This window comes from Gracilinanus agilis, chromosome 4 (assembly GCF_016433145.1).
Source record: "Gracilinanus agilis isolate LMUSP501 chromosome 4, AgileGrace, whole genome shotgun sequence".
NCBI lineage: Eukaryota > Metazoa > Chordata > Mammalia > Didelphimorphia > Didelphidae > Gracilinanus > Gracilinanus agilis.
This window is the reverse complement of record NC_058133.1, coordinates 376,439,503-376,456,298: the sequence shown is the minus strand read 5'-3', so window position 1 is coordinate 376,456,298 and position 16,796 is coordinate 376,439,503.

Below are 16,796 nucleotides of genomic sequence, written 5' to 3'. Positions count from 1 at the left end.
ATGTTTGCTGATTTTGATTTTAATTACTTTATTAATTTCTATACTGATTAAATTATTTTCCTGCTCCAGTGCTATTCTTTACTGGAGGGTCCATTTGCATGCTAAGCAATTGAATACTTACAAACAATATGAATGAACTTCACAAGTTCCTAGTTTTTGAACTGAGTAAGGAAAAACAATCCAAGAGAAGTAAATTACCATTAAAAGTCTCATAATTTGAATCTATGAGGATGTAGGATAGGACCCATGCATTACAGGTGTGTTGTTTTTCCCATTAGATAATAAGCTCCCTGAGGCCAGGGATCATGTCTTTAAATCCTTGACAATATTTACTCTCTACTTTGCACAGGAACCATAAAATACACATCTGGAAAGGATCATAGAGATTATATAGTTTGACTTTCATTATTTTATAAATGAGGAACTTAAGTAGACTTTCAGTAAGCATTTCTTTGTTGATGTGATCATATAATGATAATGATGCAACAAATATGCAAATAATTTTATGGTTAGTACTTTATAAGCATGGCCTTATTTTATTTTCACCTATACCTCAAAGGGCAGGGTGGGCAGATATTTCCCCCATTTTACAGATAAGAAAAGTAAGAGGTTCAGAATAATTAAATGACTTGACCTGACAAGGGAAGACTCAAATACAGATCTGTGGTTAGTTCTAGTGCTTTTTTGATACTACCTTATTACATATATTAACAAGTGGTTCTCTGAGAAATCTTCTGGATTTGGATTAGAAAATCATTATTGCTATGAAAGAGCTTACCTCACTCCATCACATCCTGACCCTGGTCTTTTCTATTGTGAGTTTGGCAGTGCTGTCAGAGACTGCTTTCTGTCTTGCCTAAGCTTTCATAAGGGCGGGAATGGGGAAGAAATGGGCTTAAAGTGTGTTAGAATAATAATATTTTTCAGAGAGCAAACTGCGACTTAATAAAAGAAAGGTGGAGACTAACCCAAATAATTTAATTATGGATGAACTGGGAAATATTTTAGTATCTGTTCATGTTATTAGGACCTGTCAACTTACTGACCTCAAATATATTCTTGCCCATTTTGACTGCTCTAGGAGAGAGAAAACAGTTGACCATCTGTTTTTAACTAAAGAGTTTCTCATATATTAGTATGAGATGTATTACTTGGAGCAGTTGAGAAGGGCACAGTTGGAAGAACCCATGATACTTACTATTTTATGCAGAGTAGCCTCCCATCCTCAGTGGTGAAAAACTTGACCTCTGTGAAGAAATTACAGGCATTTCTGTTGGGAGCACTTTTAATGCTTTCTTGCTGAGCTCTAACCATCTGTGCAGAATATATATTGTACATACACATTTTTTTAACTGGGGACTATAGTTACAGCTACAGACAAATGCAGTGCAGAAAAAACCATTGTAAAGCAGATTTATTTACTGAAAAACCTTGAGTCTCTGTTCTGTCACATAGTAGTGTCTTTGGGCAAGTCTTTTAACAACTTTGAACCTCAGTTTTCTCCTTTGTAAAACAAGTGTAATAATACTTGCAATAACTATTGCCAAAGGTTCAAAGCACTTTATTAATTATAAAATACTTTATGAATATGGGCTTCAATTAAAGCAAATTTCTGTTCATTAAATCATACTTTGCCTTTTATTTCCATTACAAATCCAGAAAGAAAGCTTATCCAGATAAAATTAAGGTTTCTGGATATAATAATCTCATTTAACAAGGAACCAGATTTGTTAACCTCTCATATTTAAAAAGATAATGAGGGGGGGCAGCTGGGTAGCTCAGTGGAGTGAGAGTCAGGCCTAGAGACAGGAGGTCCTAGGTTCAAACCCGGCCTCAGCCACTTCCCAGCTGTGTGACCCTGGGCAAGTCACTTGACCCCCATTGCCCACCCTTACCAATCTTCCACCTATGAGATAATACTCCGAAGTACAAGGGTTTAAAAAAAAAAAGTAAAAAAAAAAAAGATAATGAAAATTTTCTAATGAAATAAATAGTAATACTAAAGATAATAATTAAGTACAAGGACAGCTAGTTGAGTCAGTCAGGAAGACTCCTCTTTTTGAGTTCAAATCTGGCCTCAGATACTTATTAGTTATGAGACCCTGGGCAAGTCACTTAACCCTGGTGGCCTCAATTTCCTTATCTATAAAATGAACTGGAGAAGAAAATAGCAAACAATTACAGTATCTTTGTCAAGAAAACCTTAAAAGGAGTCATGAAGTGTTAGACACGATCAAATAACAACAAAAAAAGTAAATATACAAATATAGGAAGTATCCTTTATTTCCTTAGTGTGGGGATACACTCATATAAAAAATGAAACAAATTTAATTTATGTAACAAAGGCTATCTGTTAGAGGAGGTGTGGGATTTTAGGCCTACTACTTCCAGTGATCACATATGTCTTTCAATTCATCTAGGGTCTAGAAATGTCCTCATTAATGCTTCATGAGATGGCCACTGTTAAGCATTTATATTGAAGAATGCAATAAGGAGTCACTCAAGCACCTGAAGATCTGATATCCATGCCCCAATTGTGTGGAGACCCATGTAGTCCTAATGGCACACAGCGTTGTTTTTTGTGGGGCTTCAGCAAGGGGTAAGATAAGAGTTAAGTCCTCCTTGTTTCGTATTCAGTGGCTTGATTCCTGGTTAAATTCCTTCATTTCAGACACCTGCCAATAGTTGATCCTGTCTAGGAGTTTGCTCTTGAATAGCAGAAGTATGTAATAGAGATTCAGCTAACAATATAATAGCTGTTATAGGACTATGGGGATCTATCCCCCTTTTTTAACATTAGTTTCTATAATTTTACAATAGAAAAACAATGGCTTCTTTCTGCGCTATAGGACCCATCTTAGCTAAAAGAGAACCATACGTAAGCAATTACTCCTTGAAAACCATAAGAAACCAAACAGAAATCATTAACTTTGTGAGATAGCAAAAAATATTAAAACAAAATCAAAAGATTGAAACAATGAGATGAAATAGGAAATATCTGATATTTTTAAAAATTGACCTGAAAAACATGTCAATGATTTGTAAATTATTTCTCCTGGATCTATCTTTAGGTCAGTTTAAAAAAATATCAGAGATCTCATATTCTGACAATTATTAAAAAACTACAATAACCCTGGGTACAATATTTCAGGAAAATATAAATAAAAACTAACCAGATATTATTAGAATGAGAGGGTAACTAAAGCTAGAAGGAATCTGATAATCACCTCCTGAAAGGAACTCCAATAGAAAAAGTGCCAGGAGTGTCATAGCTAAAATCCAGAAGTCTCATGTTAGAGAAAAGCATCTAGAAGAAGTATTTCAAATATCAAGGATCTATAATCAGGGATACATAAGGCCTGGTTGCTTCTAATAAATATAAGATAATATATTTATTATTATAATAAATTATAATTATATAATATGTAATATTATATATATTATGTATAATATACATAAATATATAATTATATAATTTATATAAATAAATTATAAAATATTATAATAAATAAAAAATAAAAATAAATGCTTCTAAAAAATGAGAGGAGATCTTGGAATATGATATTCCAAATGGCAGAAGACATAGCTTTACAGTAAAGAATAACTTTCCTTCCAAAGCTGATTGCAATTGAACAGGGTAAAGATAGATCTTTAATGAAATAAAGAATTTACAAGCATTTCTGATGAAGATGATTCTATTGAGATCTGAATAGAAAGTTTGAAATACAACAAAAAGTTTCTAGGGAAACTTAGAAAGGTAAATCTTGTTTGAGTAATTTCAAGTCACCATATGATGATTTGGTACTGACATTCTAATTAGAGTTGGAGGGAAGAAATACATATTCCTTGAGAAATTTATTGTCTTCAAAAGGTACTGAGGCAGTTAAATGAAATAAAAAACAGAAACGCTCTGTTCTGAGAGTTCTAAAAGGGGAAAGAGAAATGAGAATAAAAGTAATACAGAAGTGGAGAAAAAAGGAAGAAAGAGAAGGAAACAAGTATTTATTAAGTGCACACTATGTCCCGAATAGGTATCAGATGAATCCTATTATTATTATTTTTAAACCCTTACCTTCTGTCTTAGAATTAATACAGTGTATTGGTTCCAAGGTGGAAGAGCGGTAAGGGCTAGGCAATGGTTTTTAAGTGACTTGCCCAGGGTCACACAGCTAGGAAGTGTTTGAGGTCACATTTGAAACCAGGACCTTTTGTCTCTAGACCTGGCTCTCAATCCATTGAACCACCCAGCTGCCTCCATCCTAATATTATTTGAAACAAAGGAGGGTTGAAACCACTTGCACACAGTTTGCCAAGAAATAAAATTTTAAAAACTCAATAGGAAAACAATTGGGGATAGGTTGAGCTTTAAGGGGTAGTTTAAGAGGAAAGATAACACTGGGGAAGAAGCAGTCACAATCAAAACAAACTTCTTGTTCTAGAAAAAGGGCTTAAAGTGAAAGGGGAGGGAAAAGGGGGAAAAATCTAAGGGGACAGCTTAGATTGCCTTAGATAATTGTCTGAACAAATGATTGTGGTATATGAATATAATGGAATATTATTACAGTGGAAGAAGTGGCAAAAGAAAATTCTGGGTAGTATGAATTGATGTAAAGTGAAGAAAACCAGGAGAACAATTTATATTAGGATTGTAGCATTATTTTTAATTTTTTAATTTTTTTAATTTTATTTTTTTAGAAAAATTTTCCGTGGTTACATAATTCAAGTTCTTACTTTCCCCTTCGCTCCCCTTCGCCCCCTCCCCCATAGCCAATGTGCATTTCCACTGGTTTTAACATGTGTCATCAATCAAGACTTATTTACATATTATTGATAGTTTCATTGGTGTGGTTGTTTTGAGTCTACATCCCCAATCATGTCTGCATCAATCCATGTGTTCAAGCAGTTGTTTTTCTTCTGTGTTTCCTCTCCTATAGTTCTTCCNAAAAAAAAAAAGATAATGAAAATTTTCTAATGAAATAAATAGTAATACTAAAGATAATAATTAAGTACAAGGACAGCTAGTTGAGTCAGTCAGGAAGACTCCTCTTTTTGAGTTCAAATCTGGCCTCAGATACTTATTAGTTATGAGACCCTGGGCAAGTCACTTAACCCTGGTGGCCTCAATTTCCTTATCTATAAAATGAACTGGAGAAGAAAATAGCAAACAATTACAGTATCTTTGTCAAGAAAACCTTAAAAGGAGTCATGAAGTGTTAGACACGATCAAATAACAACAAAAAAAGTAAATATACAAATATAGGAAGTATCCTTTATTTCCTTAGTGTGGGGATACACTCATATAAAAAATGAAACAAATTTAATTTATGTAACAAAGGCTATCTGTTAGAGGAGGTGTGGGATTTTAGGCCTACTACTTCCAGTGATCACATATGTCTTTCAATTCATCTAGGGTCTAGAAATGTCCTCATTAATGCTTCATGAGATGGCCACTGTTAAGCATTTATATTGAAGAATGCAATAAGGAGTCACTCAAGCACCTGAAGATCTGATATCCATGCCCCAATTGTGTGGAGACCCATGTAGTCCTAATGGCACACAGCGTTGTTTTTTGTGGGGCTTCAGCAAGGGGTAAGATAAGAGTTAAGTCCTCCTTGTTTCGTATTCAGTGGCTTGATTCCTGGTTAAATTCCTTCATTTCAGACACCTGCCAATAGTTGATCCTGTCTAGGAGTTTGCTCTTGAATAGCAGAAGTATGTAATAGAGATTCAGCTAACAATATAATAGCTGTTATAGGACTATGGGGATCTATCCCCCTTTTTTAACATTAGTTTCTATAATTTTACAATAGAAAAACAATGGCTTCTTTCTGCGCTATAGGACCCATCTTAGCTAAAAGAGAACCATACGTAAGCAATTACTCCTTGAAAACCATAAGAAACCAAACAGAAATCATTAACTTTGTGAGATAGCAAAAAATATTAAAACAAAATCAAAAGATTGAAACAATGAGATGAAATAGGAAATATCTGATATTTTTAAAAATTGACCTGAAAAACATGTCAATGATTTGTAAATTATTTCTCCTGGATCTATCTTTAGGTCAGTTTAAAAAAATATCAGAGATCTCATATTCTGACAATTATTAAAAAACTACAATAACCCTGGGTACAATATTTCAGGAAAATATAAATAAAAACTAACCAGATATTATTAGAATGAGAGGGTAACTAAAGCTAGAAGGAATCTGATAATCACCTCCTGAAAGGAACTCCAATAGAAAAAGTGCCAGGAGTGTCATAGCTAAAATCCAGAAGTCTCATGTTAGAGAAAAGCATCTAGAAGAAGTATTTCAAATATCAAGGATCTATAATCAGGGATACATAAGGCCTGGTTGCTTCTAATAAATATAAGATAATATATTTATTATTATAATAAATTATAATTATATAATATGTAATATTATATATATTATGTATAATATACATAAATATATAATTATATAATTTATATAAATAAATTATAAAATATTATAATAAATAAAAAATAAAAATAAATGCTTCTAAAAAATGAGAGGAGATCTTGGAATATGATATTCCAAATGGCAGAAGACATAGCTTTACAGTAAAGAATAACTTTCCTTCCAAAGCTGATTGCAATTGAACAGGGTAAAGATAGATCTTTAATGAAATAAAGAATTTACAAGCATTTCTGATGAAGATGATTCTATTGAGATCTGAATAGAAAGTTTGAAATACAACAAAAAGTTTCTAGGGAAACTTAGAAAGGTAAATCTTGTTTGAGTAATTTCAAGTCACCATATGATGATTTGGTACTGACATTCTAATTAGAGTTGGAGGGAAGAAATACATATTCCTTGAGAAATTTATTGTCTTCAAAAGGTACTGAGGCAGTTAAATGAAATAAAAAACAGAAACGCTCTGTTCTGAGAGTTCTAAAAGGGGAAAGAGAAATGAGAATAAAAGTAATACAGAAGTGGAGAAAAAAGGAAGAAAGAGAAGGAAACAAGTATTTATTAAGTGCACACTATGTCCCGAATAGGTATCAGATGAATCCTATTATTATTATTTTTAAACCCTTACCTTCTGTCTTAGAATTAATACAGTGTATTGGTTCCAAGGTGGAAGAGCGGTAAGGGCTAGGCAATGGTTTTTAAGTGACTTGCCCAGGGTCACACAGCTAGGAAGTGTTTGAGGTCACATTTGAAACCAGGACCTTTTGTCTCTAGACCTGGCTCTCAATCCATTGAACCACCCAGCTGCCTCCATCCTAATATTATTTGAAACAAAGGAGGGTTGAAACCACTTGCACACAGTTTGCCAAGAAATAAAATTTTAAAAACTCAATAGGAAAACAATTGGGGATAGGTTGAGCTTTAAGGGGTAGTTTAAGAGGAAAGATAACACTGGGGAAGAAGCAGTCACAATCAAAACAAACTTCTTGTTCTAGAAAAAGGGCTTAAAGTGAAAGGGGAGGGAAAAGGGGGAAAAATCTAAGGGGACAGCTTAGATTGCCTTAGATAATTGTCTGAACAAATGATTGTGGTATATGAATATAATGGAATATTATTACAGTGGAAGAAGTGGCAAAAGAAAATTCTGGGTAGTATGAATTGATGTAAAGTGAAGAAAACCAGGAGAACAATTTATATTAGGATTGTAGCATTATTTTTAATTTTTTAATTTTTTTAATTTTATTTTTTTAGAAAAATTTTCCGTGGTTACATAATTCAAGTTCTTACTTTCCCCTTCGCTCCCCTTCGCCCCCTCCCCCATAGCCAATGTGCATTTCCACTGGTTTTAACATGTGTCATCAATCAAGACTTATTTACATATTATTGATAGTTTCATTGGTGTGGTTGTTTTGAGTCTACATCCCCAATCATGTCTGCATCAATCCATGTGTTCAAGCAGTTGTTTTTCTTCTGTGTTTCCTCTCCTATAGTTCTTCCTTTGAATGTGGGTAGTGTTCTTTTCCATAAATTCCTCAGAATTGTCCTGAGTCATTGCATTGCTGCTAGTACAGAAGTCCATTACATTTGATTTTACCACAGTGTATCAGTCTCTGTGTACAATGTTCTTCTGGCTCTGCTCCTTTCACTGTGCATAGGATTGCAGCATTATAAAGAAAAACAACTTTGAAAGACTTTAAAACTCTGATTAGTGTAATGACCAGCTATGTCTTCAGTGGGATGATGATGAAACATATTATCCACTGCCTGATCCCTAGGGAGCTGAGGAACAAAAGGGGCAAGAGATACATTTTTCTCACATGGCTGTTGTGTGAATTTATTTTTACTGGCTATGCTTCTTTGTTATAACTTTCTCTCAGTTTTTAATTTGGATAAGGAATTAGAGAGAGGGTTTTTTCGTAGGGGAGATGCCAAGCAAAAAAAAGACCATTGTAACATTTTTAAAAAATGCACAGAAAGTAACAAAAGCAAGAGCAGAAGGAAATAGAGAAATAGGAACTCCACAGAAATGTGTGGAATTTATTAGATACTTTAAAAAACCAAGCAGAATAAAATGGAGATTTATGGTTTCATATAGAATCCTTTGTGTGTGTGTGTGTGTGTGTGTGTGTGTGTGTGTGTGTGTGTGTGTATGTGTGTTCTACTGAGTACATGGAAATGCTTTTTTCCCATTTGAGCTGAGAGTAAAGAAAATTAAGAAAGTCAGAAATCACTGGAGAAGAGGGGAAAATTGGCAGAGCTGGCAATATTTACAGGTTGGTGGGATCAATCCCTGCCACACATATAAGCAATTTACAACCAATAATCTCAACCTTCCTATTTCTTTGCCCAGCTTTCCAATACCCGGGGTGATAGTTTGGGACTGTGCCTCTCCTTTCTATACACACCACTTAAGTCATCAGTCTATTGTAGTGCCTTTCCTTCTTCAAGGCTGTCCTTGATGTTGATTTTAATATGACTTTGACAGCTTCCAAATGTTGAAAAGTGGAGTATATAGGATGGTTTGCTCTGAGCCCCATGCTCAGGGGTTTGCCGAATCCAACTCTAACCTCATTGACCCTCTTATTAAATTCTCAACATAAACATTTACATGTTAGAAATCAGCAATTGCTACAAATCAAGACTTGAGTTGTTTTGTTGATATCCTAGAATTAAGGAAGTGTTAATGTGAATTAAACATAAAGTGTATACACGTTTTTAAAAAGAACTTATTAGTTAAATATTTACTAGAACACCCCTATATTGCCAAACACTCCTTCCTCCCCCCCCAAAAAACATTACTTGAGCTTGTCAGGAGTGTAGAAGAAGACTAAGGCAATAAAGTCATTGCCACACTGGAGCCTTGGTGACTGAAGATAATAATGATAACAAAAATAACTGGCATTTATATAGTGTTTTAAGGATTGCAAAGTGATTTACATTCATTATTTCATTTAAGCCTGCCCACATCTCACAAGGTATAGGCTCTGCATACACTTAGGTAATTTTTTTGTCTGTGATCCTGAAAATGGAGTGAGTATTACCTGTGCAGTATCCATAGTTATACTTAGAGGAAGGGCATTGGTACATTTGTTTATTATTATTATTTTTGGTGCTTCTCAGCAATTTGTTTTCTTAATTTATTTGCCATGCAAATGATATTCAACCTGTTCCAGGTTATTTTTGTTATGCTTTCATAGTAGATTTTCATAGTAGATTATTTGGAATCCTAAGAATATTTTTACTGATTATTCAGTCCCTTTTCTTATGAAACTTCTGGAAGAGTCAAAGAATTTTTTTTTATTTTCCCTTAAAACCTGATGATCGACCAGAGAAATGCATCTTGAATTTTGCAAAGCATTTGACATAGTCTCCCATAAAACATGTTTTAGAGAATAAAATGGGGCCTAAGCGATTAGAACCATTAAGTCCATTCAGAAATGGCTGAATAATTATATCCACTGACGATTGGTTAATGGCCTTGTGTCAGCCTGGAAATATGAATCTAGATTGACTGCTGTAGAGTTCTGTCCTTCACATTGTGTTATTCAATACTTTGATGACTTTAATTAAGACATACAGAAGATGCTCGTTAAATCTGCAGAAGACAGGACAGCAGAACCTGTACCAAAATGGTCTTGATTGACTAGAATGCTGAATTAAAACAGACAATTTCACAGGGGTAAATGCAAGGTTCTGCATTTCAATTAAAAACATTAATTTCACAGATCCATCACATGCCAGTTTGGTTCAGTGCTAGAAAATGTGAAAAAGATTTGAGATTGTAATGGATCATAAGCTTAACATCTGATATATAGTTACTTTAAAAGCTTACAAAATGATATGTACCTTATTAGAAGCATGATATATGTGACATAGGAAGTAGCCATTTCACTATATTTTGCATTGCTTAAATGATCTGGAATATGGTATCTAATCTGGGGGGGTCAAATTCTAGAATGCTATGAAACTTCTTCTATGAGATCCATGGCTATTTAAAAGATAATAAACAAATAATCCATCCAGGAAAAACAAAATGGATGGAGATTACCTATCAGATAGATTATGGAATGTATTTGGATGAAAAGTCAATTGAGTCAGTTCATTAATATTAATTTCTTGGGCAGGTATTGCAGATGGACAATGATCTGGATCTAGGTGAAGGGTAGAATTTTATTTGGGAAAATTTTTAATGTTGTTACTATTCTCAAGTTGTTCACTGCCCTAAAAGCCCATTTTTAAAGTATTTTCTCCTAGATATGCAACCTGATTGAATCGTGAAACATATTAGTCTCTAAAGAATTTAATATATATTTTTTAACATATAAGAATATTTATTTTTTAGAAAAGTTAACATGGTTACATGATTCATGCTCTTACTTTCCCCTTCATCCCCTCTCCCCCCATAGCCGATGCACATTTCCACTGGTTTTAACATGTGTCATTGATCAAGACCTATTTCCAAATTGTTGATAGTTGCAATGATGTGGTAGTTTCGAGTCTACATCCCCAATCATGTCCGCCTCAACCCATGTGTTCAAGCAGTTGCTTTTCTTCTGTGTTTCCACTCCTGCAGTTCTTCCTCTGAATGTGGGTAGCATTCTTTTCCATAAATCCCTCAGAATTGTCCTGTGCCATTGCATTGCTGCTATTACAGAAGTCCATTACATTGGATTTTACCACAGTGTATCAGTCTCTGTGTACAATGTTCTTCTGGCTCTGCTCCTTTTGCTCTGCATCAATTCCTGGAGGTCTTTCCAGTTCACGTGGAATTCCTCCAGTTTATTATTCCTTTGAATGCAATAGTATTCCATCATCAGCATATACCACAATTTGTTCAGCCATTCCCCAGTTGAAGGGCATACCTTCATTTTCCAGTTTTTTGCCACCACAAAAAGCGTGGCTATAAATATTTGCGTACAAGTCTTTTATCTATGATCTCTTTGGGGGTACAAACCCAATAATGGTATGGCTGGATCAAAAGGCAGGCAAAGAATTTAGTATTTTAAGACAACAGAAAGTTACATAGTTGATATAAGTATTTTCCAAAATATTACTAATGGTGATATGCTGAAGAAGAGGCATACGTTTTATCATTTGGGAAATTCATGATTGGAAAAAGAAGTGGGTAGGTTGGTTAAGTAACATAAGTGAGAGAAAATAGGTGAATCATTTGAGCAGCATAGTTGTATAACTATAATGTTTAAAAATTTTTATTTTAATCTTTTTTATCACTTCCCTTTCTGAACATTGTCCTCTCCTACATATTGAGCTTTTCCTTATTACAAATAGTAAGGAAGAAAAGAAAAAAGTTCAGCCAAAACCAACCAGAACATTATCTATATGTAGATATAATATTCCATTCCCAGAGTTTTTTCTACTTCTGGAATGATGTGAAGGAGGTGCATTTTCCCCAACTTTTCTCTTGGGCTGTGTTGTTATTGTTCAATGTAATTGTATCTTTCCTCCCCAAGATGGACATATACTAGGAACTTAATAAATTTGTTGAATGAATGAATCAATGAATGACATAGCTTTGTTTCAGTCTTTTGTGGAAAAATAAAACTTTATTTAGTTTTTCATCCATAGGTAGTATTAAAAAAAACACTTTTAATCATTGTTTAACTCCTTAATAGTTGTTTCTGAAGTTTTTTGTATCATGCTTTGATGCCTTAGTCTGAATATAATTTTGACTTTCCCCGCTAAGTAGTTATATGGCCCTGGGCAAGAAGGTACAAGTGCTTGGCCTTAATTTCCTCATTTGTAGAATGAAGTGTTTAGACTGGATGATATCTAAAATTCCTTCCTTAGTTTTTATGAGTCTCTGCTAGTAAATTAAAGCTTTATTAAAAACTGAGTACAATGACAGGATAATCAGCTTCATTTTCTTTCTGATGTACTCTAATATTATTGAGAATTTCAAGACAAGGGGCTACATTCAGAGTATAGAGGACTATATTGCCTCATAGATTATAGTAATTCCAGAAAAACAAAACAAAGCAAACAATTCTTGCCATCTTTTAGCTAGGGAACTGATATGTTCTTCCCAGACAAATCACTTTTTGTCTTACTGGACTTTGTCCTATGTTAGTAGATAGATCTGCAGAATGGAATATCCATAGGTTAGCATAAGTTAAATAAGGCTGACTGAATTGTATGAAAATATGAATGTTTTCACTTCATGGTAGAGACCTACTTGGGGCTTATTGGGTGCTCTGAATTCTTCCTCAGTTCCTGTCCTCTTACTCCTCCTTCTGGCTTCTTACATTCTACCAACGCACACTCCCAAACATTTCCACGGGATTCTGCCTACCCTTTGCTAATCTAATTATCTCTTTTCCATCCTACTTTCTCCACATTTAATAGAATATTGAGGCAGAGCCTCACATTTTTTTTTTTGTGTTGTTGTCTTTCTATCCTAAGCACCTAACTCATTGCCTGGTTCATAGGAAGGCACTTAATTAGAACTGAATCAGATATAAGTTATATGACCTATGATACAAAGACATAGATTTGTTTTCTGCTTCCTGAGTGCAAAAAAATCATATGAAAAATATAATAGGTAAGCAGATCAAAGCCCCTGGGAGGGAATAGGTTATAGGATTTAGTAGGTCACAGGCTTTAGAAATGGAAGGAACTTTAGAAATTATACAGTCTAAACTCATTTAAAAAATGAGGAAACTGAGGCTCAGAGAGACTAAATAAGTTGCCCAAAGTCAAGCAAAATAGAGTAAATAGAAATCCAGGATTCAAATCCAGATCCTCTTGATTGAAATTCCCTGCCCCCTCCTTTAAATGATACTCTTTTCTTTCTTTTTTTTATGTCACTTTCACCTCCCAATGACTCTCCCTTTTATACCTGTGGAACAATCCCATGTAACAAATTAGTACAGTCAAGCAAAACAAAATTACATATTGATCATATCTGAACATATATGCCCAATTCCATACATTTCTCTACTCCCATCTACCAAAGTTGCAGGCATGCTTTGACATCTGTCCTCTGAAGTCTCCATTGGTTGTTACATTGATCAGAGTTCTAAAGGTTTCTTCCAATGCTCATTCCATAATACTACATAGATTGGGATGAGATATCAGAGACTCAAGGTGATCTGGGTATAGCCCTAAGTCTTGGAATGTAATGAATCCTAATTTCCTTCATGTTATACGAAAAAACAGATTTTTGTGTATGTTAATGTAGCATTAGCCTAATTATAGGTCAGGGTGGGGTGGGAGTAGAAGAGTGATACATAGAAAAAAATTAAACAAAAATATTTGACTAAACATCCTTTTGGGATATAACATTTTTTTCATGTCATTGGTTAGCTTGAAGACAAAGACAGTTTTCTGGTTAACAAAGTGATTATTCTGGGCACAATAATGGGAAATTAAAGTTCTGCTGCCTAATTTTTCCCATATGTTGGCCAAAATAAGTTTATTTTTCACAGTTCCTTGATGGGGCAAAAATGTTAATGAAATAAAAACAAATAATGAACCCAGCAAGTTTCTACAATTCCAAATCTCCCACTGCCATATGTTGTTATTATTTAATATTTATTAAGCAGCCCCATAGCACTTTAGGGCAGAACATATACATGATGTTCTTTGCTCATGTATGTTCAATATTTTTTCTCAAAACAAAATAGCTCAGAAAAGTTCATCTTTTCTTAACTTGTTCTATTACTGACACGTAGATCAACCACCACTCTTTTAAACAATTTGAAAAATTGAGAACGTTCATTTATTCAAAAGTTATTTACCAAGCACCTACTGTGTGTTAAGAATTATAGGCAAACAAGCCAAAGTGAAAAACACACCTTTTGTCATCAAGAAGCTTATAGTCTATTTATCTACTTGTAAAACATTTAAATAACAATACAACATAGCATGTGATTATTATCAGTTTTAAATCTATGATTTGGTAATCTTTTAGTTAGTTATTAAACATGGTGGAAATTTCTGGTAGATATTTTATGTTCTCTCCTTTCTAATCTGAATGGCAGAACTTTACTTAAGCCTTTTTGTGGACAAAACTTTAATTTTGCTCCATTGGTACTATTTCATCTCAGTCTAGTTCCTTATTATATTACACTTACAGGAATACAATGATTTTCTATTAAAATGGTAAGATTTGGATGGAGGGAGGACAATCCATTTAGTTCTATCATTAGTACATAGGAGTTAGTGAGAATGGTAGGAATGGAGGGAAGACTTATGTTGGAGTAATACTGAGTGGTAAATTTGGAAGATTGGGATATGTTGTCCAGGGCCTTGTATGAGAGAGTTTGGATGTAGGCAATGAGGAATAATTGAAGGTTCTTTAGAAAATCATTTTAACAAGATTGATTTATTCATCCCTTTGTATTTCATAAGAAACTTGCTGATCTCATTAATACTAAAGAAGGTATGCATTTATAATTCAGAGGAAAACTTATAACACAGGAAAAAAACAATGAAGTAGAAATTGTCAAAATTTGGTCAATATTCTAAACCAATTTTATAAATAAGTACGACAAAGTTCAAAAGCTACATTTTCCTGTCAAAATCAGTGAAATTAGCATTCTTTTCTAATGGCCAGGCAAAAAAATTATTCTGGATACGTAGGTCTGTTTCATAGATTGACCTAAACTTGTAAATATCTCGTTTCCAAGAAGCTTTTTGTTTCTATTTTTAAAATTGTCTTGTTTTGCTTTGTCTTAATGTCAAAACAAGAAATCCTTCTCATTACACTTTGGCTAATTGTCTGATTTTGTGCATAACAGAAATTCTTAACAGTCTCTGACAACATAAGCTGTGCTCCTTTTGAATTTCAGGTTATAGAGCCAAGTATGTGATTTCAACAGCCCAAAAACATGGAATGAGAGCTTAGGGGAAATGTGGCTCTAATGAGACTTGGGTAACAAAATGAATAAGATGTTGAACATATTTGACTATTTTTTCTTGTCTACTTTAAAATTTTTTTTAGAAGAGAAACTTTTAGTGGGTATTGATAAATTGGGCAGAGTGAATGGCATTGGTATAGACAAAAGGATTAATGTGAACTAAGGGAATTCCTAACACATTTTTCACATCAGATGAATTTTGTAAACTATTTTTGAAGTTGCTTAAATGTTTCTAAATTTATGTCCCATTAAGTGTGTAGCTAGAAATATAGATTCCCTCAAGCTAAAATTTCAGAAAACACTTCATGCCTTATTCTCCTGTAACACAAGGACTACTTGAATGGCATTTACAGGGAGGGAAAAAGGAAACAAATGGACAGTTTTTTCTTCCAGTGGAATGCTTATGTAATGTATGTTTTGCTCATGTAGGCTATATGTATGTCCACTTGAGCTTGTGTAAATATGGCTCAAAGGAAGGCTTGGATAGATATCTCTGGAAATTTGCCCTCATCTCTCCAAAGGAAATCAATTGCTCTATTCTCCTTAGATGTGAATACCAGACTAGAATCATATCTACTTTCTGAAATATAGCTAGTTTAGGGGAAATTATTCTTTTTTTTCTCTAGTTCAAACTACTCTTGGAACCAAGCCTTCAGATGGAAGGGACATCCTAAACTTATGTACAAAGGCTTGACACCTTCCCACAAAATGATAGTTACACAAAAGACCATCACAAATAGTAAATAGAAAATAAACCTATTTATCGAAACAGATGGCAAACAGAAAATCAGAGAAGTTTTACAGATTAGAAATACCAAACAATACCAAAAAGAGAATGAACTCTTCTTTGGGGAGTAAAACATGCCCACTCAATTAAGAGAGAGTCCCTAATATCACTAAAGGGGAAGTTACTGTAAATGTCTAGAAAATAAAGCTGGATATCAGGGATGGTTTGAGAAATTGGTTTACTCTCCCATTATCTTCCTTCCAAAATCTATTCTCTTTATTTCTAGATTTTTCTCCAAAGAATAAAACCACATGTCTCCTTTCTAGAGGTAGGGAGGAGGAAGGACTTCTAACTCTTCTGCCTACATAACATGTTATGTTGTCATAATTCTACTGAGGAGAGTCTTATAAAATATGTCAGGCTTGAACCCACAATTATATTTACTTCCTCTCCTTTGTCTTATATTTTGCCTATGCTGATCAAAGTCATATTTGTAATTTGTAATCACTTCTCAATAGACTGAACTGATCTTCTGCAAAAAGGAGCTAAAGATTTAGTTTAAGTGGTTATTTTATCTAAATCAGTGAATCATATAAATGCAGAGGATTTAGAGATCCCTGATTGTCTCTCTCAATATTCTTTGTCAATAGACTAGTTTAAGTACTTACTGATTTTTTTTTAACATTTATTAATATTCATTTTTAACATGGTTACATGATTCATGCTCCTCCTTTCCCCTTCAACCCCCCCCCCCCC